This window comes from Rhinolophus hipposideros, assembly GCF_964194185.1.
Source record: "Rhinolophus hipposideros genome assembly, chromosome: 1".
Classification (NCBI taxonomy): domain Eukaryota; kingdom Metazoa; phylum Chordata; class Mammalia; order Chiroptera; family Rhinolophidae; genus Rhinolophus; species Rhinolophus hipposideros.
This window is the reverse complement of record NC_138047.1, coordinates 104,268,879-104,296,040: the sequence shown is the minus strand read 5'-3', so window position 1 is coordinate 104,296,040 and position 27,162 is coordinate 104,268,879. Positions and strand designations below refer to the sequence as shown.

The 27,162-nt window shown below is 38.0% G+C and overlaps 1 pseudogene across 1 annotated transcript; it reads left to right on the top strand.

The window, feature by feature from the left end:
- Nucleotides 1-2,251: 2,251 nt before the first annotated feature.
- Nucleotides 2,252-2,965, top strand: LOC308496201 (small nuclear ribonucleoprotein-associated protein B-like; annotated as a pseudogene). Its single transcript has one exon. The product of its transcript is annotated as a small nuclear ribonucleoprotein-associated protein B-like (transcript).
- The last annotated feature ends 24,197 nt before the right edge of the window (nt 2,966-27,162 follow it).

Genomic DNA, 27,162 nt, shown 5'->3' with positions numbered 1-27,162 from the left:
ATCAGCATCCAGACACTTCTGATTATGGCGAACTGCTGCTTGCGCATTGTTGACCATCTCTTAAAATGTGTATACATTTTTTTGGACCCCGGTATATATACATTTTCTGTATCTATTGATCAAACTGTGGACAATTAGATTGCTTCCATGTCTTAGCTATTGTAAGAGAGTAGATCTTAAAACTCCTCATCACAAGAAAAACAGTGTAACTACGTATGGTGATAATGTTAACTAGACATCCTGTGGTGACCATTTCTCAACATATACAAATATGGAACCATTATGTTGTACACCTGAAACTAACATAATGTTATATGCTAGTTATAGCAATTATATCTCAATTAAAAAAGAGTTTATGCTTTGAATTCTCCGAAATTGATGGAGCACATCAACTAGCTCAGACTCATGAGGCAGTAGCAAAACATCTGAGTAAGATATTCAAAAAAAGACAAACACAACAAAAAAACAAAATCCCCGCTTAAGTATATCATAATGAAAGTGCTGAAAAACAAAGACAAAAAAAAAATTAAAGGCAGATAGAAAATAACCAACCTAACAAAGTAGAAAAAATAAAAGTCATTTTTAGGTATTCCCTTGAAAGGAACAAAAGTTAGACTGACAATTGACTTCTCTTAGACACAAAGAAAGCAGAAAACAATAAAAAATTATGTATAACTTGCTGGAAATATATAACCACTAATCTGGAAATCTACATCCAGGGAAAATATTTTTAAATAAATAAATAAAGATGAGATAAAAATATTTTCAAGCAAACAGACACTAAAATAATTTGTGGCCACCAGACCTAAACTGAACGAAATACTGAAGGGTTTCCTTTAAGTAAAGTAAAAAAGACATTAAAGAGAAGATTAAAGATGCAGGAAGATTTTAAATACAATGAAAGAGGAAATGTGTGTGCATTGAAGTGAATATTTACTACATAATAAATCAATAATAATAACTATAATCTTTCAAATCTCTATAGAACTAAACTATTCAATAGCACTTATGAGGTACCTACAAGTAAATACATGATTATGTGTTTTTCTCACAAATGGCAGCATTCTTACTCTCTCCATTCTTTGCTTTTCTCACTTGAGGAAGGACATTATGAGACTATTCTTATCTAAACTTTTAAAGAAAAGAATACCTTCTTTTACAGCTGCATCTATTGCATCACACGCTTGTGCAATACTTTATTTAAATTGATCCCTATTGAAAAACAGTTGTCACACACAGTTTCTTCCTCTAACTTGTTGCTCTTACATGTGTGTAGCTATCTACCGAATATGTTCCTGGAATATAATTGTCCACCCTAAAAGTACGGCCACTTAAGATTCTGTTGTGTTTTCTAGCATGATTTTCACAATTTACCGTGCCATCAACAATACAAGTCTTTCTACACACTCAACATCCTTATCAAGCATGCTAACATTGCCAAGCCGATCATGAAAATTGCATCTCACATTGTTCTCCTTATGATTAAGGTTGAACATGTTTTCATATTTTTTAAAGACCACTTGTCTTTTTCTGTGCGCTATTCATAGTTTTTGCCCATTTTTGTCTACTGGGTGTTGGATTTGCTCTTATTCTTTCTGAGTGCTCATTACATATTAAATTAAAGAAATTGGCCTGTGATTAAACTAATTGTGCTCGAGTAATTGTACTTTCTCAGCTTGTTGTTTGACGTTTAACGTTTTATGATTTGGAGTTTTTTGGGAGGCAGCATTTTCTGTTTTAGTTTATTTGTAGTTGTATTTACATTTTTTCTTTTAAAAGTTTTAAGATTTATGTTATTTTCCACTTCAAATATTTTTTAATCCAATGCTTTTTAGAACATGTATTTATTTTTCCTAATTTAGATATTTGCATGATGTACGAGGTAAAAAATCTAATGTAAAAACTTTTTTAGATGGCTACACAGGTCTCTCAACAACAATTTTTGAATAACTTATCTTTTCTCCACTGATTAGAAATGGCACCACTTTTACATACTAAATTTTCATAAGTATTAGATCTGTTCCTAGACTTTTTCTACCATTTCACTGATTTCTGTCCATGTGACAGTAATACACTATATATTTCTATGATTTTATGATTAAGTGTAATTACCAGATATTCCCTCATTAGTTTTCTTTTCAAACATTTTTTTCTGACTATTCATAAATGTTTGATTTTGCACTTGAACTTAAGAATATCTTTATTTAATTTATAGTACAGTCGGGAAATCCAAGCCATCAGAACCGCCGCCATGACTGTGGGCAAGAGCAGCAAGACGCTGCAGCACATCGACTACAGGATGAGGCGCATTCTGCAAGACGGTCGTGTCTTCATTGGCACCTGCAAGGCTTTCGACAAGCACAGGAATTTGATCCTATGTAACTGCGACGAATTCAGGGAGATCAAGCCAAAGAATTCAAAACAGGCAGAAAGAGAAGAAAAGTGAATCCTCGGTCTGGTGCTGCTTCGTGGGGAGAACCTGGTCTCCATGACAGTAGCGGGACCTCCTCCCAAAGATACTGGCATTGCCCGAGTACCACTCGCTGGAGCTGCTGGGGGCCCAGGGATTGACAGGGCTGCTGGCAGAGGAATCCCAGCTGGTGTTCCTATGCCCCAGGCTCCTGCAGGACTTGCTGGGCCAGTGCGTGGGGTTGGTGGGCCATCACAACAGGTTTTGACCCCCCAACGAGGAGGCACTGCTGCAGCTGCTGCCACAGCCAGTATTGCAGGGGCCCCAACCCAGTACCCACGCGGCCGTGGCGGTCCTCTCCCGCCTATGGGTCGAGGGGCACCACCTCCAGGCATGATGAGCCCACCTCCTGGTATGAGGACTCCCATGGGTCCCCCAATGGGGATCCCCCCTGGATGAGGAACCCCAATGGGCATGCCCCCTCCAGGGATGCGACCCCCTCCCCCAGAGATACGAGGGCCCCCTCCCCTGGGAATGCGCCCACCAAGGCCCTAGACTCATCTTGGCCCTCCTCAGCTCCCTGCCTGATATGAAAGGCTGTACATAGTCCTTTTATTTCCTTGTGACTTGTGAAACAAATTTATAATAAACTCTTAATACGAAATAAATAAATACATAGAAAAATAAATAAATAAATAATTGATAGTAAAATCTTTGTAGTATTTTTATAAGGGCACAAAAATACATAATTTTTAAATGAGAATTGACATATTAAGGATGTGTCTTTATATTTAAAATAAAACAACATAGTTTACCTTTCCATTCTACTGAGATATATTTCTGTCCTTTGGTGACATTTAAAGATTCATTTACATAGACTTTACACAGAGTTTTGTTAACATTATGAGTGGAAACTTTCACAATACCCACATATCATATTTCTTACAATATGATACTTCATATTTTATGTATTATATTATGTTGATTTTTATTACTATCTATAGCTAAGCTCTAAAAGAGTGAGTTGAAAACTTAAAAAATGTGTTTTTACATTAAAGAGTTCTGTATTTGATTTGCAAAGTTTGTATTAAGGGCTGGCTTTTGCTGTAACGTACTGTTATAACTTCAGTATGATTGAAGAATAGCACACCTAAGCATGTCCTAGTGACACACTGATGTGTTTGGGTAAAAGGGTTCAGGGAAGGAAGTAAGATGCAGATGGGGAAGTGGATGTTGATTTGAACAAGATCAAATCCCTGGACAGCTTCTGAAACTGCCTTGGAGTGATTATATTATAAATAGCTTCAAAAGCGTCAGACCTCAGTCAAAACTCTCACCAATGGGACCAAATCTGGAAGAGAAGGGCGTGATTGATTGATTCTCTGTCATTCTGACAGATGCTCTTGTGGGCATCCGTGAACCACTCTGTGAATTTGCCATGATGGGAGATGAGGTCACTTGAGCCAGAGAAAACGTAGGCACGTGGACCTGATAGGTAGCCCCATCAGGCCTATTACTGTTTACAGGACCTCGTGTTTACTGCTAATCTTATACAATGTGGGAATATACCACATATATCAACTACACACACATGCATACACACATTATAGATTTTGGCATCAGTTGTCTTGTAGGGAAGGTTAAGAAGCAAGAGCGCTTCTAGAATTGAATTTTTCCTGCTTGCTTTCACTGTTCCTTTCAGTCTGTTCGTACTCACTTCCAACTCTCAGTATCTGCATGTATTTCTGAGGTCTCTTCCCCCCACCCTTAAATTGCAGGAAGACATTCTATATCTAGATAGATGTAACTCTGGAGAAATTAATAATCCAGGAGCAGTCATCAGCCAATGTCTACTATGCATTGATGTGCAGAAATCTCAGCTTATTCACCCCCTGGGGAGGGACAAATCTTAGGTGCACCAATTCTCAGTCTCCCAGAACAATTACACTTCAGTTGCCCACTGTGATAGCTGGTTTAATGGTGCACCCTTTGATAGTCAGCTCAGGCTGCCATCACCAGGTACCACTGGTGGGGTCGCTTAGACAATAGACACTTTCTCACAATTCTGGAGGCAAGAACACTAAAATGGAAATGCCATCAGCGTTGGTTTCTGGTGAGGGCTGTCCTCCAGCTTGCAGATGACCATCTCACTGTGTCCTTAAATGGGGGGGGGGAGGAGAGAGAGAGACAGAGAGAGTGTGCTCTGGTGTCTCCTCCTCTTCTTATAAGGACTCCTTATACCCTCACCCCTATGACCTCATTTAACCTTAGCTGTATCCTTAGAGGTCCCATCTCCAAATATAGTCACATTGGAGTGAGGGCTTTGACTTATGAATTTTTGGGGGGTAATCAATTCAGTCCATAACACACCCTTTCATATTTGTGTACCCTTCTGTGTATCACATCCTGGTTCCCAAATTCCCTCCAAAAAATTGACTTTCACTAAATACATTGTCTAAGGATGTTTATGGTAGAATTAAGCCAAGACATTGGCCATAGATGATGAAAACAGTCACTAGGGTCAAGATGGGGGTGTGGTCGTAGGAAAAAATGTAAATTGAAAGCTCACTTATGAGGTATTGGACACAAGACTTCTTGTTTTAATAGGTCTTCTTTTCTATCTATAGGTATAGCTAACTATTTTTCTATCTATCGTCCTTCTGTCTTTACAAGGTTACTTTTGCAAACATCAAAGCCACACAGAATTCTCCAAGATAGTTCCCTTCAAAAAGATTCTTTGTAAATAAATTATAGGCAGGAGGCTGAAGTTTCCAACTGTTATTAAGACTCCATTCAGAGAAAAATTTGATTTTTTCTGTTTTGATGGCAGCGTCTCAGCAGGGTTCCAAGGCATTGGGTTTTGCAGAGCCAAATCATTATTCAGGAGTCAGATTTATTTCGAAAGCATGCCAAGAATCCTCACCTCTGAGTGGTGGCATATCTCACTCCAATTAGGGGAAGTACGAAGCACTGATGTCCCTTTTGGCCATGCAGAGATGGCATTACACCAGAGGTAGAGAAGGAGAAGAGACGGGAGTCCAGTATGCTGATGAAACATTCTTCATGAATCTTACATATGAAACTGAAAGTGACATGTCTCATTAGAGCCTTGTGACTGGAAAAGAAAGGAAATGGGAAGTTCAAAGAATCTTTCCAGGACACCCTGAGGTCATGAGACTCCGAAGTGTTCACGGTGAGCTTTGTTGGGAAAACTGTAAGCTAAAGTTCTGCAGACAAAAACGTAAGGCATAATTCTGCTCATTAGTTGCATGACTCTAAACCATACCATCTTCTTGGGTTTCAATTTCCTCATGAGTAATTTAAACTAATCTTTTCAAATAACTGGAAGGGATAATGTATGAAGTTACTTTGAGAAGAAAAAACATAGTACACCTGAAATCTTTAAATGGTGACTGCAAGAAACAACACGGAGATAAAATTGCTAAAGATATTGCCTATATATATTACTATTTAATGTTTGAAAACTAGTCTTTCCTGAGAAAGACACGTCATCTCTGTGGTATCATTCTAATCACATGTATCTTCAATGTAATCATGAGAAAAGTTCAGGCAGATCCACATTGAGGGAGGATTTAACAAAATAACTGGCCAGGATTCTTCAAAACATCTCAAGGTCACAGAAGGCAAAGAAAAATTAAGGAAGTGTCACAGGCAGAGGAAGCTGGGAAATATAACTAAATGAAATTAGGATTCTGGATTAAATCCTGGAACAGGAAGAGGACATTCATGGAAAATGGAAAAAGTGGTGAAATCAGAATTAACTCTGTTTTTTTCTTCTAAGAAATGTGGGGACAAAAATGAGCAGACAGCTTTGACCCCCAAAAGGGATCAAGTAGTCAATCTAGTGCTGCTCCTGCAGTATTAGGTGCGTTGGGGCTCTCGTTCTGCTATAAACTTACTGTGCAGTTTCGGGCAATTTGTTTTCACTATTTGAATGCATCAGCTTCTGGATTATTATATATTAAGGTCAAGAACTAATTCTGGAAAGCGACTTACAAACATCTTGGTTTCTAATAATAATCTTTGAATAAGTACTAACAAAGGCAGTGAAATAATTGATCCTCTGCATTGTTCTCTAGATATGCACTGCCCATTAAGCAGATCCTAGATGGACAAGTATACCAATCAACAGAATAATTGACTTCAGTATCCTTCATTGGTTATCTTGGATCGTACCCTGATGGGCATAATATATCTCCATCACCCTCAATATTATCAGAATTCCAAAATTTCAAAAAATGGAGGTACTATATGAAAATGCATTTTCTTTCTCTAAACTTCAATTTTCCATTTTGTAAAGTGGAGTTTTATTCAAAGTTGTCTAAGTGTCATTTTTAATATCCAATAGTTATTTACTGTTACAGAATGAATTTATTGTTAACACTGCCAAGCACGGATGCAGAGATGTATTAATTTGAGCTACTACTTTAAAGCATCCATAAAATATGCAGAATAGCAGAGAAATAAGGGCAGCCAAAACTGGATCACTGGGGGAATATTGATGATCCCTTTGAAAAGTCTTCATTTTAATTGGAATGTCCTGTTTCAATCCTTAATAAATGTGATTTCTGAAATTCAATTCTCCAAGTGTTCTTGGTTAAGATGGTCCTATTCAAGACTGGGAAACAGGATGAAACGCTCACTGGTGTGAAGGTTCTCTTGTAGGAATACAAACGGGAAGGAAAATAACAGGGGGAAAAGTACGAGTAAAGACAACTGCTTCACTGGTTTGCTTTTCTTTTTCTTTTTTTTTTTAAATTATTTTTAAGAAAATAGTAAGCTTAGGTGAAAAGTATATTTTTAGTACTCCTTATATTTTCCAAAGCCTTTTCACTGATTGTCTAACAACTGAAGACAGGAAAAGTTTGAATTAATGTGTCAAGGCCCACGTTTAAAGCAGTTATGTCTCAGCTCTATATTAGGAACACAGCTGCCTTTTTTCTCATGGAAATGAGATCTACATGTTGTAAAAAGAAAAAAAAAATGTCTGGCAACTTTAAAAGAGAAAATATAGAATATTTATAAGTGAACGGTGCTTTTAGGATGGAAATTCTTTTAGTGGAAGAGAACACACTTTTCAGCTATCTTCTAAAAATAAAGATTCTGATTTTCAAATCACAGAAATGTGTCTCTCCAAGTTGGCCACGGTCACAGTGAGAAGTTAGTTTCTTTCTGTTTACTGTTTATGCCTGAACCACATAAACATGATCATAAATAACTTAATTTGTGTTTCTACGTGGGGCATGCATGATTTTGAGTATTTGTTTCAGGCATGCTGTAATAAGCTATTACTTTTGCTGAGTGGGTGTTTATCAAGATCATTCTGTTCAACTGGAGAAAAGATTCTTTTTGTAAAAATGAAAACACATCATTTAAAATAGCATTGAAAAAGCCAGGAGATATGCAAAGGGATAAAAATAAACAACCCAAATACTGATGAAGGCAAAGGAGAGAAAGTACAGGAAGAGAGAAAAAGGAAGTTACCCTGAGAGCTTTATCCAGAAGACTCCCAGAGGACCTGAAATGCTGGTGGTTGACACAGACACTGTTTTTTTTCAATCTACTGTTTCTGACTAAAGTTTGGTTGTCAGAGTAATGGGAATAGAAATTTAGAGATCTGCTTTTGTATCATGGTGTGCTGTTAATTGGCTTTGCACTTTGAAGTTAATCAGAAGACGAGTCATTTTGATGCACTTTCATCCCCCCAAATTCCCTGAACTGTTCATGGCATAAGGTCTGACCCTGGCTCGATAAAACATAATATTGTCACCATGTGTGTTGCTTTAGAGTAAGTATGCCGAAAGAGCCATCGGCTTATAAAAATAGGGACATTTATTCACCATGTTGTAATTGACCATCTACTATATTCCAGGAACTGTTCTAAGTGGGAATACAGCAGTGCCTACAGATAGAGCTTACAATAGTTTCTGCTCTTCTTAGACCTTCCATTCAGGCTGGGAGAGAGACAGACAAATACATTCATAGACATGTCACTGTCTGACTCTTGTGAAGGAAAATCGAAGAGGGAACGTTAAGACACCAAGATAAGAGAATGACTGCCCCAGTTAATAAATGCTTGTAATGCAAAGTCACTTCATATACTTTTTTTCCTAATCCCAATGTTCATAAAAATTAATATTCTTTCCATTTTGCAGAATATGGATTTTATAACTTGTTCATGCATTTTATAACTTGTTCAGTGTCACAATTCAGACAAGCAATATGGGAATTCACATTGATGTCCGGGTCACAGCCCTTTCCTACACCAGTATGTAGTCTCGTAGACCTCTCCAGGACTGGGAATAATTTTTCACCTCAAAAACCAATTCCCTGAGCCTTAACCTCAATTGGTTTACAGAGAGCTTCCAGAAAGCTAAGAATTGTTTCTAAAAACACAGTCATAAATCGGTGCTCCTTGACAAGAAACACAGCAAGGTCCTCTCCAGGATGGTTAACCTCTGTTTCACTCAACAAATATTTAAAGAGCCCTTACTCCAGTACCATGCAGTGTTCCCGACAGCTGAGGCAATCAGGCACAGACTACATACGGCCGGTGCCCTTACTGAACGTAGGGTCGGTCTGGCAGTACATAACCACACAGTAACAGTCAAGGGGAAAAACAGACACACACACACACACACACACACACACACACACACACACACACTCAAAACAAAACGGCGTGATGTGGACACTCTGATCCTGAAACTATGTTGTGCTATGGAAAGATCTGAGAGGTGTTCCTAACCTGAATCTGGGGATCAAGGTCATAGGGGTTAAAATGAATTCAAACTATGTGTGTTTAAACATTTCAGATACCTTCAGATCTGCTGTTCAACCAGTATCGATATTCACCACCTGGAACATTTAAGTCCATCTTCTAAAACGTGCGAGATAATTTAAAGAACACGGCATCAAGTCCAACAACTCTGAACGGGGACTGTCTGGTCATGTGCTTGAGTAAATACTTTATTTTCTCTAAATCGCAGGTTCTTCGAGTATCTTGCGAGGCTAGTAATAGACACTTGTAATTCCTTTTAACATTTGTAACATTGTTAGGAGAATGTAACGGGATGTGAAGGAACTTAGCAAGTCCTGAATTTATATATATTATAGTTCACTCTGAAGACTGTCAAGTGCCGTTTGATCGATTAAATGTATTTATGAATGAAGAACAAACTGGTATGTAAGTGGATATTGCATGATGTATACCAAGTACATGGTTTCGAGGGAGAAAGCCATATGGGAGGCATTATGCCAGAGCACAGATTCAGTGGATGGGTTCAGTTGGGTTCGCTTCAACTGTAGCATGCACAGATATGGCTCTGAACAGAGAAACTACTGGAAACATTTATGAGGACAAACTAATTTGGTCTATAACATGTTCCTCGGGCATTTCTTTCCTCTGTGTAACTTTCCAGGCCCCTTCCACTTTACCTCAGGGGAGTTTTGACGATTTCATTGATAACTATGTCATAGTTAATTAGAAATGTAAGCTTTTGCCTTTTTTCCATTTTCTACGGAACTCTTATTAAAGTTCCAGCCTTACCTTCTTTTGCGGTATGGATGCTGAGTCATAGGGAAAAATACACTATGAATTATTAATATAAATAGTGTAGAAGCAGTGATATTACAAGTTAACATTTGCTAGCTACATGCTTACTATTTTCCATACTGTCTTAGTTCAGACTGCTGTAACAAAGTATAAACCAGGTGGCTTAAACGACAGAAATGTATTTCTTACAATTCTGGAGGCTCCGAAATCCAAGATCAAGGTGCCAGCAGATGGCGTGTCTGGTGAGGGCCCCTTTCTGGTTCATAACTGACCATCTTCTCATGGGTATACTCATTGTGGGGAAGGGTAAGAAAGCTCTCTGGGGTCCCTTTCAGGAGGGCACTGATCACATTTATGAGGGCTCCCCCTTCATGACCTAATCACCTACCACAGGCCTGCCTTCTAATACCATCCCACTGAAGGTTAGGATTTAAACAAATTGGGGGGAACACAAGCATTCTGTCAATAATGTATGCCCTCTAGTTTGCGTTCCCCTACGATTTGAGTGTAAATGGTGTAATTGTTAGATGATCCTAGGAAAGGTATGGGATGAAAATGAAAAATTGAAACAAGAAAGAGAAAAAGCCCATGAAAGATATTTTGTCACCAAATTGCCCCCTTGGACCTAGTTTCCTTGGGGAACCTGGAAGACAGTACAAAACATGAACGTTGGATGTGTCCTACTCCAGGGAGAGAGAGTGGGTTATTTAAATGGCAGTCACAGCTAAGTTTTGCTGTTGAGGAAGAAAACATACAACCTATCCTTTTTCAGGCAGAAAAGGCTCAGTAGCCAATGAATCAATTGGGGGAGGAATAGAAGATTCTGGTAGTTGGAAGTGAGATAGTCATTTCTGGAAATGGTAAAGGACCTGGATTTGTCACTGACAGCACCTTTGCATAAACTGGATGATACATTTTCATAACTCCACACAGACAGTGACCTTATCACTCCTACTTTATAACGAGAAAACTGAGGTTCAGAGAAGTTAGTTAATTTGCCCAGAGACACACAAGCAGTAAACAGAGGTGCTGAGTTCTAAAACCTGAACCAAGTCATCCTACCTTGGTGCTCCAATCTATAATCTTTTATCTATACTACAGACTGGGCAGAGAAGGAGATGGAAAAGTTGGCTCTCTCTGGGGAATTCCATCAGGCCAATTAGAAGAAGCTATAAATGACAATATGTTAATAGTCTCCAATAGTTGTATTTTTTTTTAATAGTAGTAGAAACAAATGGATCCCAAAAGTAGAAGAATACAAAGCTCTACCTCTCTCTCTCTCTCTTTCTAATGTTCCTTATCATCTGTTGCAGTGTGTTGATGTTGAAGTCATGTCTTTGTGTATACAAGTGAGGGATATTGAAGTGGCGTAGGTCTAAGATATAAAAACTTTGGGGAATTTGTACTCTTAGCGTTTGACTTAAAACATTTCATCATGCTAAGATGATAGTAAACACTGAGTTCAATAAAATCTCTTTAGCTTCAACAAGCTGAAGTGGAACTCAACACCGAAACACGGAAAGCCATGGCTTTTAAGGAGAAGAATTCAAATAATGATAGAACACGGCACTACAAAAGGTGTGGAGGAGAAGACATTCATTCCAGGTAATAAAATTTGATATGAGGATATTTGTGTGAAACAGGACACTGAAAAGGGCATTCTCAGGATATCAACAAAACCGTTTTACAGAATGGAATTTATGAGAGATGTGGGATTTCAGGTCAAAATGCTCTATTGAGAACAGATTGAGGGGCCTTTGGAATCAGGCTTAGAAGTTTGAGTTTTACCTCATCCCTTAGGACCTAGAGAAGACCTTTGCTTCCATTAATAAAAGGACAGCATTTACCTTCCAGCAGTTCATCGTAGTGGAATTCTTGGTTCTGTCATGGCAGCCATGATATTATCGTGTTGGTGTGTTTGTTTTTCTTTATTTCACAATCCAGTTCCTTGCAAACAAATAGAAAATAAGCAGATTAGAAAATAAAAGCCCTACATAAATCCACTCTAAAAATAGTCATAGTTTAATATAGCTTCCAGATAAATACATACATGTACATATAACACACGCACACACAGTCTTAATTTAAAAAAAAGAAAAAAAACTTTTGTAATTCTACATGTCTTCACTTGAAAAAACATGAATACATTTATGTTTTAAAACGTATCAGTCTAACTCAGTATATTTATTTATATACATATTGGTGAAAATACTTAAAAACACTATATAGTAAAATAATATAAAATTATGGTACGTGTATCCATTAAAAATGCATACACATGTGTGTATATACATAGCTTATGTATGCACTCAGCCACTGTTCCTATTGTTGAAAATGCAAGTTTTTTTCTTAGTGTGTTTTTTTCAATTACAGTTGACATTCAATAGTCTTAGTTTCAGGTGCACAGCCCAATGATCAGTCTTTTATATAACTTACGAAGTAATCCCCTCATAAGTCTGGTAGCTGCCTGACACCATACACAGTCGCTACAATATTGTTGTCTTCAGTGTGGTTTTGAGTCGTGTCTATTTTACAAATCCATAACATCTTTTAGTTGTAGATATAATGTGAATACACTTCTACTTATTTGCCCAAACCTCTGGATCAAGTTTGCCTCCAACTCTGAACTTTCTGGACAACATTCCATCTGACCAAATCTGCAAACAAGTTCTATCGCCCGCACTCAACTGTTTATCCACTAACCACATTATAAAAACTAAATATCTAGTATGATCTAGAAATGGTGCGTGTAGTTAATGTTCAAGCAGATTTAGAATTGAATCCCTGTTCTCAAGGATTTTGGCAACACCAAGCTGAGAATACAGTGAACTCCACTTGAGCTTCAAACAATTTTGTAAAGATTCTGTTTTGTTCCTCATACAACCTAAACTCCTTTTCCTCCAGGACTCAGAAACGTCTCAGATTTTTGGAGAACTGCTGATGGGTCAGCACATCATATGTGCTTTGTGTCAGTGACAGACTCAGGAGTGTTTTGTGAAGAAGAAGAAGAAGAAGAAGAAGAAGAAGAAGAAGGAGGAGGAGGAGGAGGAGGAGGAGGAGGAGGAGGAGGAGGAGGAGGAGGAGGAGGAGAACAAGAAGGAGAAGAAGAAGAAAGTCATTCTAAAACAAGGGTCCACAAGGAGTATAGTGATTGGTTCGAGGCAAGTAAGTAAGGGTCTCAATGGAGGGAAAATCTAAAGGTAGGAAATATTGAACCCGTGTCGTACTCAGTGTTAAGACTGATGTTACAAAAATCTTTCCTTAAGTTTCACATCTACTACTTTTCAGCTGTGGACCCTGTGACAAGCTATTTGATCACCCTGTGCCTCAGTTTTTCCATCTATAAATTCATGTTTGGAAACTTACCTGCTTCATGGAATTGCTGTCAGGAGTAATGATAAAAGTAATGATAAAAGGCACGACAAGCACTTATTATGGGAACCCACCAAAATGAAGACTAAATATATAAATAAGTTCAATAAATGAAATAACTAAGATCAACACAATTCACCTACTATAGTACTAGTATTTATTATATACATATTGTCTTATTTGATCATACTGGATTTTTAACTCAAATGGGGAAAAAAAAGTGTTTTACACAGCACGTATAAGTACAAAGAGTTGCATGATGATAATCTGCAGGGACTTTGAGGGCCAGAGATTCTGTAGTGGTTACGGTGGTCCTTTCCTGACAACAGAGTCAGGAGTCCCCAGAAATACCTCCCAGTTCAATGATTTGCTAAGACGACTCATAGGAACCAGTATAGAATTATACTCATGACTATGACTTATTACAGCAAAAGGATACAAAGCAAAATGAACAAAGGGAAAAAGGCAGTCAGGGCAAAGTCCAGCGCAACCAGGTACAGCCTTCCAAGAGTCTTCTCATGGTGGAGTCACGTGGGACACACTTCATTCCTCAAACAGTGAGTTATGACAACACATGTGAAACGCTCTCCACCACGGAAGCTCAGTACAGGCCATTACTTTTACGTTTCCGTTAGTGGCTGGTCATGCAGGCACCTCTGCCTCACAGTGTAGCAAAACTGCCAACCCCCAAAGGGAAAGCAAGCGTTTGGCATCAGACACGGGGTTTGCACGTACAGTTTAGACAGTTCCGGGAATGGTGGGAAATCGAAGTTCCCAGCCTCCAGCCAAAGGCCAAAGTCCCAAGGAGATCTTTCTAAGTAAGGTAAGCAGTCTCCAGTATGGTGCATTCAATCTTTTCTACTCAACAATGGAACATGAAATAGTGACAGTGAAGGCAGAGTGGCATGGCATATAACAGCAAAGCCACAATAAAGGTGGCAATGTTTGTACATTTATACATTTATAAATGTACATTGTGTACATTTATAGTAAAGTCATCCCCCAACTTATTCCATCCCACTGTCTAGAGGTCACCTCCACACTGGGGGGCACCAAGCCATGTGTTACTGTTCCCAGTCTTCAGTATTTTGAAACCCTGTAGCAACAGTTTCTTCATGGACGTTGGCCATTATGGGGACATCTTCTTAACCCTCTTCACTTCCTTTCTGGCCTCTGAGACTGACAGCTTCAACCTGGGGTTCATCAACAGAGATGGCATGTGGGGACCAAAGCAGTGCCAGTGGTGCCATGGATGGGCATTTACACCAACCAAAGACAAAGTCCTACTCGGATAGAGTAGAAAGGAGGAAGTTATAGCAACAGGTGGGCAGCCGAGCAGTAGGCTAATGGGAGCCAATGCCTCGGAGTCTGTGGGAAACACCTAAGCAGACTGAGCTCCTGCATCACTGATGACACTCCCTGCTGCACAGGCCCCTTCTCTGGGCTTGGTGCACTTATTCAACAGGGTCACACGTGCGTCAGTCAGGCAAACGCATGCTGGGAATGAAACAGTGAACCGGACAGAAGAGCTCCCTGCCTTCATGGAGTTTACATTCTAGTCAGTACAGTGTTTAAACTCATCCAGAGTTTGCTAAATAGGTTTGTTATGCCTTTATTCAAATCAAGGGAACACAGCTAAAGATGATCACTGAATCCTTCCACCGGAGAAATCTTGTCTATTTAAGATGAAAAGATTATAGAATCAACTTCAAATAAAATAAAAAATAATACTCTCATTTCACTCTGTTAACTCCATAATGAAATATTTACTTATTTTATCTCCAGAAAATGCTCTGGAGGGGTTTGGAAAGACTTGATCTTAAAAGGTCCATTCAGTCCTGCAGTGATCGCTAATTCCATTCAATCTGAGTCAATTAAGTTATTGGATATTTGTCAAATTCTTATATTAGAGACACTGCATATCCTAAGTGTTAAAATACAACATTGATATAATTGCCTACTCTCGATAGTGCCTGAAATCTGTAATTTCTGATATGAATTATGTTCTTCTCCTTAAAAACTCAGGACAGTTTCTCACCTTTATAGCTCCTGGCACTTCTCCCGTCCTCTAGGATTTCTCCATGTGCGATGACAGCTGCTCAGATATCACATCGGCAGTTTCCTTCTGCATCCAGAGATGTGACTCCTGACTGCTGAATAAATTAATGTGTGAGTACAGAATTTCTGCAACTGTGGTACTCAGAGCCATCACATCCAATGACAGCCCTTATCATTGGCTACCAATGAATTTAATCAGCAATATCTCCATGATAACTTTGATTCATCTAAGAGTGAATTTGCATCATTCATAGGTGGGGTTTTCTTAAATCTGTAATTCACCATCATGACCATGTAGTTCGTTTTGGCCTAATATTTGTTGCCAGGGTGGGAGGACTAGGCAAGGAAAGTATAATTCACATGTGACAAGCTGAAATAGGTTGTAGACAGATTTTTACAAGGACACTGTCAAACATAATTGGAAACAATGTGGCAGAGCTGTTGATTCTTAGGAAGTGACATTTGCAAAGAGGCTACTTGTCAATCTCAAGCCTCGTGGCTCTGCCTCAGTGAGGAAGACAAAATTCCCTATAAGTAAAAAGGAGCTTTTAGGGGAAGCCATAGTCACTCTGAGGTCAATCATGATAGGTACATAAATCAAAAAGTCTCAAGGTCACATAGTCACCATATGTATAGACACATATAGACGTTGCTATCACTACCATTTTGGGATCGGTAAATGAGTATTTACCAATTGACTTTTAAACGACTTACAATCATGCACACACGCACATAAATCTTTGGTATCCAATTCAGGATTATAATTGGGAAAATTCCAAATTATACTGAAAAGTCCTGGACAGAACAGAAGACCTGAGTGTTTTCACTGGTTTTTCTACTTAGAGATTTTGGGAAGTCAGTTAACCTCTTTGCATCTCAGTTTCTTCACTTGTGAGAGAATTGGATGCAATACATAGCTTCCCCTGATTTTTTTTTTCTAGTCCCAATATTTACTTAGTATATATTTCTAGGTAGGTATATGTTTCTGGAATTATGGGACGTAACAAGTCTTACCCATGTTTACAGTCCGTTTTCAAAATAAGACATGACCAGATTCAGAATAGAAACAAAACAAAACCATGAAAAAAAAAAAAAAAACAGAAGCAAAAGAGAGGAAAAGATGTAAAAAGTAAAAACAGAAACAAAAAAGTCAATGTTTGAAAATTAATACTATGGAATTAAGACCTGACTCTCAGTAAGAAATTCATAAGCACTTAATACATATGTATTGACTTTCTATGATCTTGAGACCAATAGGGGACATTAAATGTTAGAATAAAACAACATGTTTGAGAGTTAATGAACCTGAGTTGTGCTAAATACAGACTAGAACCTGCTTTAGTTGGGAATTCATTATTATTGTTGAAAGAATTGTTTTAATTTCATCATATTTATTGGGGTGACATTGGTTCATAAAATTGCATAGGCTTCAAGTGTACAATTCTATAATACATCATCTGTATACTGCATTGTGTGTTCACCATCCAAAGCCAATTCATCCATCACCATATACTTGACCCCCTTTACCCTTTTTTACCTCACCCCCCCACTCCTTTTTCCCTCTAGTAACCACCATACTATTGTCTGTGTCTATGAGTTTTTGTTTGTTTTTCTTGTTTGTTAATTTGTTCTTCAGGTTTATATCCCACATATGAATGAAATCATATGGTTCTTATATAGCTCAGTGGTAGAGTGCTTGCTTCACATGTTAAAAAAAATTTGAAGCTTATTCGTAAATAATGCCATCCAAATCAATGGGACTCTCCGTGGATGTATTATTATCTTCATTGGATGCTGAACACAAGATGGAAGACTGAGCTCATTTCCTTACCTCAATATCAACAAAAAGCAGTCAAAATGTAAACATGAAGTGCCATCTGGAGACTTTTTAATAAAAAATAATATTACTAGAAACCACTCACGTCTGCATGGCACCTATCCATAGCCGATCTGGGGCTCCTGGACACACTTTCAAGGTAGTAGGTCCTTAGCTTGGTTTCAGATGTCCCAACCCTTTTGAGTAGCTGTTATCTAGCTGTAGATGTTTACGTACACTTAAATGTGCTGAAGATCCTTTAAAAGGAGGTGAATTTGACTCTCTAATTTGTTCACCGTGCCTGGTTTGAGCATCTAAGATGACAAAGTTCACTAATGGCTTCAAACTGGCTACCCTCATGGCCACCAGCCCTAGTGGCCATGAGGGTGGAAGACGAGGGACACAGCAGGTTCCCGCCTTGGTTACGGATGACTGCTTAAACTCACTTAATCGGGTGACATTCTGCTCCCTCCCAGCTGGAGGAAGAAGGATGGAAAAGGAAGGAGGGGTGGAGAGACAGGGAAAGAAAATGAGACGAGTAGGCTTAAAAGTGGAAGGTGAGCCTATCTCCACGAAGACACGTATGACCAGATCAATGGTGAGGTTAGAGGAGACTGAATCCTTACACAAGGGAATTTTCAACTCAAAACTCTATTGTCCAGTACTTAATCTAATTTGATTTAATCTGTTTTATATATTAAAATACACACACAACTACTGTATCTTGGTTGTTTCCCTTTTGTGGACATCTATTAGTTTATACAATGTCGATTTATATTTTAGTGACTATTCATTATACCAATAGCCCAATGTGAAACACAGCACCTGAAAACGTTCTTTTTGAGGTGTGAGTCAATGGAAAGCAGGTTCACATACTCTACGCAGCTTCGTAATCACTTTTCAGAAGCGCTATTTGCCCTAAATGACATCTTTTAGAGGCACAGAGTAAGTGATTTCTACCTCGAGTGCATCATCCTTCGGGTCTAAACAGACACACATAAAATACATTCTCCATTCCAGAGAGAGAGAGAGAGAGAGAGAGAGAGAGAGAGAGAGAGAGAGAGAGAGAGAGAGAGAGAGAGAGAGAGAGAGAAAGAGAGAAATGACCAGGCATTTGAGGAAAACCAAGCACAAAAGGTAGGTTCATAATGGAAAAAAAACACAAAACCAAACATTAATACCAAAAGAAAAATATAATTCCTGGGCAAAACCAAAATTCAGATCCATACACATTATTGTTAATAGAAATGAAATTATGTTATACATGGTTTGCAATTTTCTTTATTTGCTTTTCCTTAACATTTATGAATGGAGAGTTAGGCCATGCTGCAGGCTTCAAGGATCAGTCACTAGTTTCTACTCTGTGCCAGGAGGTTATAGATCTTCTAGTCCTATTCTTTCTGAGCCATTAATTTAAATCTCACAGGTTTCTGTACAGCCTAGGAATTGAATGGTTTCAGGTTGGGTGTCCAATTCTGACTTAGTGGTCATATCTTGATTAAGGATGAGAATTAGACTCTTCCCTCACTAGAGGTCTGGACATATATCATACAGAGAAAAAATTTATATCATTGTTTATAAGAGCATATATTATACCCTCTGTTATAAAACATTTGTTTTTTAAAATAATGGGCTAGCTCAGTCAGGAGAGCATGAGACTCTTAAATTCTTGATTTTTTTGTTTGTTTGTTTCTTCCATCCTTGCCTTCTCTCCAACATCATGCCCAAGTAACCAATATTAACAGCCTGTGTGTATTGTTCTATATAATGTATAATACTTATATAAGGATAGACAAACACACACATTCACATATTTACTGAAGTGTTTTTTTGTTGTTGTTGTTAAGCTTTGTAAAAATACTACTTTATGTGTCCAGCACAGATACTATCAAACATTGTTTATAGTGTAAGAAAAATAGCCCTGTACTATTGAAGAAAAGATTGTAATTGCTATAGTCTTTTGAGACGGTAGCTGGGGAAATTTATTAAAAAAAAATTAAAATGCATATATCCATCAATGTAGCAATTCTAACTCTAGGTCTGTGGTCCAGAAAAGCACTTATGCTTGGACCCAAAGAGAAGAAAAAGTCCAGCATATGAATTATGGCATGACTTCAGTAGTGGAAATTGCTTACATAATAGAAGCATCTTAGAAGTTCTTCAACTAAAGAATAGTTAAATAAGCTGTGAATATCCATGAGACTGTAGTCATCCAGTGCCCACTTCTACGTTACGCTCAGTAGGCACCAGGCCTAGGGCCCACACTGGTGTTTTTAATTCTTTGACTACAACAAAAAATGAGTATAAAAATAATTCTATAACTTTCAGTCTGGGTTATATTTATGTTTATACTGACATGGTCATAAAATATAATGTTCAATATTATTTTAATGTGGAAATGTAGGCCAACTTTAATAGAGCCCATGAAAGTCATACTTCAGCTGTGCCTTCAGCTATTTAAAAATTCATATATCAATTTACACACACACACGAAAGTTTGGACAATTAAGTTCACGAACTTTCCCCTGTGTACTTACATGGTGAACAGTTCGTGAACTTAGTTGTCCTACCTTTATATATATTATATATATATTGCTAGATTAAGAGTTCTAAGGTAAGTTAAGTTCAATCAGTAATATTTTCAACAATATAAAAAGCATTCCATAAATTATTTTAAAAGACAGTGTATTTTTCTATAAATACAGAAGCTACCTGGAAGAATGCATATCTAGCTTACAATAAGGGATACTTTTTCTAAGAAATGTTTTTTAAGGGTATGTGTGAGACGGGGCCTTTTCATTTTGTCTTTATATTCTTAGACATTTCTTGAATTATTTTACAACAGTGAGGTGGATTTAAAGTCTTATATAATAAAATTTCCTCTAAAATGTACTGTTCTGGTTACTTTTGCGCATAACAAATCGAATCACCACTTAGTGGCTTAAGGCAATGTTGTTTATTATGTTCTCAAATTCTGAAGTTCAGCCACTTGGGCAGAGTACAGCAGAGATATCTTATCTCTGCTCCATGATGTCTGGGGGTGTCAGCTTGAAGGAATTAAGGAGGAGCCATACCTGGATGGCTGTGGGCTGTAATTATCGGACATGCCTGTTGCCTGGGCTGGGATGAGTTGAGAACCATACTGTAGTGCATACACGTGATCTTGCCATGTCTCTTGGCTTTCTCATGGAATGGCAGCCTCAGGACTGGACGACAGTCTAAATAACAGTTGGGGTTTCCAGTACAAGTGATTCCAAAAGTAAAGCAAAAGCTCCATCACCTTTCAGGACCACGCCTTTGGAATTGCAGTGTCACTTCTGCCATATTCGAAGTCGATTTAAACCCCTTCCCAAATCTTGATGTTCACACTCTAAGAGTACGTGTAAAATTGTTGTGGTCATCTTTTCTAGAGACAACTTGCTACACTTGACTTTCTGGTCATGAAAATGGATAGCCCGCCAACATACAAAATGCACTCACGCCCATCACTAAGACACCCCAATTTTTGTCCCATTATGATGTCATCTGTCTGCCTAGGATCCCATCATCAAAATCAGATCAATATCCAGAGGAAACTCCTTTTGTGTGGCAGCTCTAATAGTGTCTATCAATTTAAAAATCTGTAAACTTATCAACAGAATGAACAGGCAACACACAGAATGGGAGAAAATATTTGCAAACTGTCCATCTGATGAAGGGTTTATTTCCAAAATACATAAGGAAATTCTACAATTCATTGGCAAAAAGGCAATAACTCAAGTGAAAAATGGGCGGACAACTTGATGGTATTTCTCCAAAGGAGACAAACAAATGGTCAACAGGTATATGAAAGGGTGCTTGATGTCACTAATCATCAGAAAAATGCAAATCAAAAGCATAATGAGATTCAATGCATACCTGTTAGGATATCTGTTATCAGAAAAAAAAAAAAAAACTTTTAGGCTTCCTGTGTGTCCATTTGTAATTAACTTCATTAGAAAACAAACAAAAAATAAAAAATAGAAAAAATAAAAACCCAAATGTACAAAAAAATACATCCACAAATCTCCTGGGGATAAGCCCTTCTTTCCTTGGGTTTCTTGTGAGATTGCTGAAGAGTTTCTTAAGATTCTTAGAAGCTCTTCAGTGACAGAGATCAGATGCAAGTCTCATTGTTCAGATCCTTAGAAGGCCTTTGTTTATTTGAAGGCCTTTGCCCATGAGGCTCACCTTATGTATTTCTGCAGTCTTAACAAGGATTTTTACAATAACAACCTTGGTTTCATATTTATCCTGAAATTAGCATGAATTTTATTTTTGCCCAGAGGCCCAGAGGCACTTGAATTTTTTTGTTTTGTTTTGCTTTCCCTTGCATTTTTTTTTTATTTTTTTTTAAAATATTGAGGTGACAATTGTTAGTGAAATTACATAGATTTCAGGTGTACTATTCTGTATTACATCATCTATAAATTTCACTGTGTGTTCACCTCCCAGAGTCAGTTCTCCTTCCATCACCATATAATTGATTATTTTTTTCAGAACCCAGAAAATTTGGGTGCTTTCATAATTGCTACACATTTTGCTTGAAAATTAAACGTTTCTTGTTAGCTTACTTCTATCCAAATTTTACCCAACACGGATCAGCTAAATCAGCTGTCTATTTCCATATTGTGACTGGAAGTTATCTTAGTCAAATTCACCAGTTAAATAAGAATATTTCTATATTCCACATCACCATAGGGAAGAGTGTTAACAAATTTTATGTTGCTGCACAACAACAATTACCTTGTTTCCAGTCTCCCATAACAATTTTTTCCATGAACTCTAAGCCTTCTCTAACATTCTTCTCAGGGTCCTCCAAGAATCTGCTAACTATCTGGTAGATAGTCAATGCCATGTGTTTTAGGTTTTGTTTTATTTCATTTTGTTTTGCTTTTATGGCAGCATCTCACTCTTAGTACCAAATTCTATTTTTATTGAATTAGATAGATAGATAGATAGATAGATAGATAGACAGACAGACAGACAGACAGACAGACAGACCGTTAGATAGATAGATAAAAGACCCAAAACTTAGAAGGTAACAACAACCATGCAATTATGTGGATTTTGGGCGGTCAGGAATTCAGGTAGCATGGGGGGTGGGGTTGTCCACATTAAACTACGTGGTGTTGGAGACCACAGCTGAAGGACTCCAAAGCTGAAGAGAAATGACTTGAGACTGGAGAGTGTATCATGTAAAGGTTTGTTTACTCACCTTTCTGGTGCCTGGCCTGAGGAGAAGACCAATACTGCTGCTCAGAGCATCGATGCATGCCCTCAGTGGAGCTCACCCTCCTTGTATTGTGATGGCTCTGGGGTATATAGACTGTTGCCATCCCACTCACAGTTATTCCAAGAACAAGGCAAATATCCATCCCTTTTCGTGACCTCATCTCAGAAGTTACTGTGTCATTTCTAGCATTCTCTATTAGCTGAAGCACGCATAAGCTCATCTTGATTTAAGGGAAGGGGCAAAGACCCCACCCTGAATGAAAGGGATGGCAGAGTCACATTGCAGAAGAGTATTCAAGATGGCAAGTATCACTGTGACCATCGGTGAAAGTATGCCCTGCCATAAACTGTCACAGAAGTATCACTAGTAATCTACAACAGATAAAACGCTTCAGAAAATCCATTTGAATCCCTGTAGAAGCCAACTTTTTATTTAGTCTTAAGAATCACAAATTAAACCCAAATGTAATTGAATCTGCCATTATGTTCTGTGTGCAGAGGTTAATTGGTTATAACATAATGGCTCATAGATTGTATTATGTATTAAAATATATTCTATGGACTTGGCTGTGTCCTGCTCATACTAACAACTTGTTCTAGTGTCATCTCTCAGAACCTTTAGCTGACTCCCTACATGCTCCCTACTCACACCCAGCAGGGTTTTATGTCCATTTATTATGTTCCCAGGACACACCATACCGGTCTATCTTGTCACAGGCATCATTTGGAAGGTATAATCACAAATTATCCTGTCTCTCTCCTTTACTCTGTTATCAGATTCCTGAGGAATGGATTGTACTTATTTCTCATTGAATTCCCAGTGTTTACAAAGTGCTTAGAATAGAACACGGTAATTCTTCTCCTCAAAGAAGAATAACAACTATCTTTTACATTCTCACATTCTCGTAGTTGACACACATGCTATGTCATCTGTTACTTGCATGTTAAGAATCGATATCCCCCTTTCACAGATGAATAAACTGAAGCCTGAATAGGTTGTGTAACTTGTCCAGTATTTCCAGACACTATGGTAGTTGAAGAGGGAATAAAATGCAGAATTCCTCAATTCTAGCCTAGCTACTGTGTTTCCCTGAAAATGACACCTAGCTGGACCATCAGCTCTAATGTGTCTTTTGGAGCAAAAATTAATATAATACCTATATTATATTATATCATATTATATTATATTGTATTGTCTTGTCTTGTCTTGTCTTGCATTGTATTATATTATGTTATGTTGTATTATACTATATAAGACCGGGTCTTATATTAATTTTTGCTCCAAAACACGCATTAGAGCTGATGGTCCAGGTAAGTCTTATTTTCGGGGAAAAACAGACCTTCCCATTTCCCCTTCTGACAATCTGAATGATTTAGAAATGATGATTGGTAATGAAGCTACCTAACAGGCTCTCATACAGTCTTGATTGTGCTGTATTATGATTTGGACAAAGTAATGCTGATATATTTACCTTGTAAAAACTGCATATATAGTGTCAAGGCAAATATGCATTAATTTTAATTCCTTCCAATTTACAGTAGCTGAATTCCATAAGAAAATAAGGACATCATCTTAAGTTTCACAAAGATTGGAGTTATACTAGAAATACTACAATCTTATAACATTGAAAATAAGATTATTTAAGTGCACATGCCAAACAAGGTATATTCATTCTTATACCATTACTCAAATATCAGTGTTTTATATTAAACTATGCATGGAAAATAACTGCGCATGCATAAGTTATTCAATTAATTTATCCAAATAGATGTTCACTTCTTTTTAAGTTCAAATGCTTATGCAATTTCTTGAGAAATTAAATGAATATTTTCATAATCACTGATGGATGCTTTCTCAGGATTCCAGTAATGATATGAAAACCCAGAAATCAGAGAAATAGTCTTTATGATTTTATGTTTTCTTTTTTCCCTTCTGTTTCCTAGGTCCATTCTCCCTAAATGTTAATCAGTGAAACAAAGGGCACCTTGGAATGGAGAAGGAGTAATATACTGTTTTCATGATTCAATCTTTTTTGTTTGTTTTGTTTTGTTTAGCTATTTCAATATAATAACTTTTGACCTTTCAGAACTACTATTTTCTCTTCTGGAAATTTGGCTTAGAGGATCTATCACTTAAATTTTGCATGATGAGTCTTAAGTGCTGAATTTTGTCCCTACCCCCTAAAAACATCATATGTTGCTTACTAACCCACAGTACCTTAGAATGTGACAATATTTGAAGATAGGGTCTTTAAAGAGGTAACTAAGGTTAAATGCGGTCACTAGGTGGGCCCTAACACAATATCACTTGTTCTTATAAGAAAAGGAGATTAGGACATAGTCACACACAAGGAGGGAAGACACTGTGAGAACACAGCGAAAAGATGGCCGTCTACAAGCCAAGAAGAGAGGCCTCTCAAGAAACTAGCCCTGTTCAAACGTTAATTTCAAAAGTCTAGCTTCTAGACTAGATAATGCATTTCTGTTCTTTAAATCATTCTGTGTGTGGTGCTGTGTTAGGCAGCTCTAGCAAATTCATACAATGAGGTTATGATCAATTCTAAATTTAGGTTTAAATAGATAATGTCCCATCCAGTAACGTGGAAGGTAAGTTTTCTTCCATTCCTTCTCTTCCTTGTCTTTCTCAGCCCCAGAATCCCATGAACAGAAAAGCCATAGGCATTTCATTCAGATACCCATGCCAAGTGTTCTTCATCTTTTGTCACAGTAACTATTTCTTATTTTTGTCTTATAATGTTTCATAAATTAAAACCTATCAATTCCGGGTCCCACGAGGATCTTTCCAGCCTAACAATGTTAGTGTTTGCCTGCGTGAGACTGCCAGTGAATGTGATACATGTTTCTTACTCTAATAGGCATATTTACCTCTTGGGGAGTGTGCATTCATCCTCCAAATGTTAATGGGTCTTATGTATCTCCCTTCCCAGGGAGACTATAATCTCACACACTGGATACAGATGCACAAGGAAGGAAAAGCACCTTTCATGCTGGTCACTTCCCTCAGTTTCCTCATTTTCAGTGCATTCAAACAGGCATTTCCAAAGCCAGGTGGCTGGTGCGGCCCCACAGCAGAAGTGATTGCTTTCCCACTGTCTCACTTGAGTAATGAGCTAATAGAAAACCAAGTTAGGGATCTCCAGAACCAGGACAATAATAAAATCATAATGATACTGTTAGCAATCTGGCCCCAGTGCTGGTTCCTTCTCCCAGAGAAACACTGTCACGTAAACAGAAAAACTCATCAATCACAAAAATCACACAAGAGCCAAGCCAACTGGCTGCCATGTACACACAGCATTGCGGGCAAGACAATGTCACTGATGGGGAGAAGTTTTTCCTGGAAAAATCCAATTAGCACCCTAATTGATATTGCTGCCCTCTTCCGAGGAGATCCTGGGAAGCAGGCACTTATGTGATGTCCACAAGGTCACACAGATGAGAGGGAGGTGAGACCAAGGCTAGAGCTCAGTTCTGACATCACGCCTGTGCTGCCTTTGGCACTTACATCTCCAGTTTTAGGTGTTCAGCAAGTGGCTGGACCCAAGGTTTTGCCAGCTCAGATGTTGTAAACAAACAAGAAAAACCGATGAATAGATAAGCGCATTTGTAGAGCAGTAAAATGCTCCAGTCCGTCAGCTAAAGTTAACTGATAAGCCCTTGAATCATATATGTCACCTCACCCCGTGTAGCTATGTAATCAATACCGGTAGACAATGACGATTATGCAGCATTAAGAATAAGAGGAGGTCGGAACTTTAAGTTTCCAAGTCATAGATGCATGTACCATACTAACTTTGTATGGGATAGGCACTCTTAGGGAATGTGCATTCTATCACTGATAGTGTTACTGTTATTTTTTCCCAAACGCTGACATCTAATCCCTTAGATTAGATTAATACATTAGACTCCCTGGACAGTAGATTCATAATTGAACGACTTCCAAAATGAATAGGTCACATGGAACCTCTTTCAGCATGACTGCCAATAATACCAAATCATGATAGTAATGTTTAGCTTTCTAAAACCTTGACCAATTCTAGAAAATATATATATATATATATATATATATATATATATATATATATTGATACCTCTGTACTAAGATATTGTTAAAAACAATTTATAGCTCGTGCAAATACCTCAAATCTGAAAATTTTATTCAACAAATATTTACCAAATGCCTGCTCCGTGCCAGACAATGTTCTTATCTACTGAGGATAGAGACATGAACACAAATTCTAGGTCTTTATGCTCAAGTTAAAAAGGTTAGACAATAATATAACAACGGAGAAAAATGAAGAATATTGTAGATAAAAGTGAGTCAGGGTAGAGGAATAGGGACAACTATGCCGATGGTGAAAAGACAGTGTTTGCGTTACTTTTTTGGGGTGGTCAGGGAAAACCGTACCACAAACGTGATATTTGGGCAGAGGCCTGAAAGAGTAAGAAACCAAGCTTTATCAATATCTGAGCCAAGAGCATTTCAATAAAGAACACATCAGGTGTTAGAGCCCAGAAGTGCTGTGCTTGGTGTGGTCTAGAAATTGCAAGGGAGTCAGTATGGTTGGAGGGGAGGGCAGAGGAAAGGAAAGAGTAGCAGGAGATGAGCTGAAGTTGGACAGGGGGTGGTATGAGATCATTTTAGTCCTTGTAAGC